Source organism: Salvelinus sp. IW2-2015, linkage group LG27 (assembly GCF_002910315.2).
Source record: "Salvelinus sp. IW2-2015 linkage group LG27, ASM291031v2, whole genome shotgun sequence".
Taxonomy (NCBI): domain Eukaryota; kingdom Metazoa; phylum Chordata; class Actinopteri; order Salmoniformes; family Salmonidae; genus Salvelinus; species Salvelinus sp. IW2-2015.
Genome location: NC_036867.1, coordinates 34194769 through 34196411, shown reverse-complemented (window position 1 = coordinate 34196411; position 1643 = coordinate 34194769). Strand labels below are relative to the sequence as shown.

Here is a 1643-nt window from a genome sequence, read left to right as displayed (position 1 = left end):
TCACATAGCACTCACTCATCAGCACTGCTGCCTCACCACACACACCCCTCCTCTCAACCCACGTCACATAGCCTAGATTTTCACCCAATATAATATCAAATACTAAATTCTACCACCCCAACAACACATGACGGAATATTGATCAAAATAATGTCGGACGATCTATAGCTGTACCAGATCCACAGAAGGGATTCCAAGTCTACAGACATCTATCTATTTGCGCCAGATTGCCCCTCACCCCCCACCCCCCATCACTAAACAAGCAGAGAAGGGGATCCTACTCACAGCCCATATTTTCTGCAGCTGCTCAAAGACGTCTGCCACCCCTGGAAAGGCTGGCGTCCCCTGGAGCATCTCAATGAAGATGCAACCAGCTCCCCTGGAAGACAACACAGGTTTGAGGGAGTCATTTAATAATCAGTGAAAAAAGAGAGATGGACGGCACATCTTTCTTCAGTACTTCATAATCGGCACAATAAGTGAACTAATTTGGTAAAAACTAAAAGGTAGGTTTTGTATCCTAAGCAGTCTATTTATAGAGGGCAAAACATAGCATAGAAAAAGGGGATGAATTCAAAAACGTATCCTTGGTAAAATATTAAAACCTTCCGAAATATACAACACGAAGCAAATACCTAGGTTAGGGCCAACCCATTTGATTATCGCTGTTAAAATACTAACCCTTTTGATACATTTCTCTTTGTATTCAAAGACCTTAAACAACATGTGGTCCCAATCTTTTCTATTTGGAAAGGTCAAATAGAAACATGCCCAGATATCATTAACATTAATGCACAGGATGGTTTATACCAACGCTTATGCTATTCATTAGTACAAAATTATTTTAACTCTGGGGGGAAATAATATTTTGCTTAGGAGAGCAACTAAAACATTTGTTTCTCAGTACGGCACCAAAACATCGTTAGACAAAGGCCAAGAGGTTAAACTCTTCTGAACACGCAACATTCTCTGAGCCAACCTGAGGTAACTCACTCTGTAGGAGAGTACAAATGGCAACACTAATGGCAGCTACTCTTAAACCACCACTGACGCCACGTTCAAAACAACTGAGAACTAGGAAATCTCCGACTTCAGTGCGTTCAAGACAACTTGGAACTAGGAAATCTCCGACTTCAGTGCGTTCAAGACAACTGGGAACTAGGAAATCTCCGACTTCAGTGCGTTCAAGACAACTGGGAACTCTGAAAAAACCCCAGCTCAGACTAGGAAAAATGATGATTTGACCTAGTTTTTTCCCCCAGAGTTCCCAGTTGTCTTGAAAGCACCATGACACAGTGGTCTAAGTAGTTATGCAGTCTCTAGAACAGTATGGGCACGGTCCAGTGGTATTCTGGTGTTATTCTGGTTAAATGCTGGCACAGCCAGAAGAGGACTGGCCACCCCTCATAGCCTGGTTCCTCTCTAGGTTTCTTCCTAGGTTCTGGCCTTTCTAGGGAGCCTATCCTAGCCACCGTGCTTCTACACCTGCATTGCTTGCTGTTTGGGGTTTTAGGCTGGGTTTCTGTACAGCACTTTGAGATATCAGCTGATGTAAGAAGGGCTTTATAAATACATTTGATTTGATTTGGTGGGTTCAGATCTGGCTGTCCAGTGGGAAAAAGCTGATTGAAATGACGTTATTG

The 1643-nt window shown here is 42.9% G+C and overlaps 1 pseudogene; it reads right to left on the bottom strand.

Annotated features, from left to right (window-relative positions):
• Positions 1-1643, bottom strand: part of LOC111953333 (cyclin-dependent kinase 15-like) — a 28406-nt pseudogene that overhangs the window by 21137 nt on the left and 5626 nt on the right.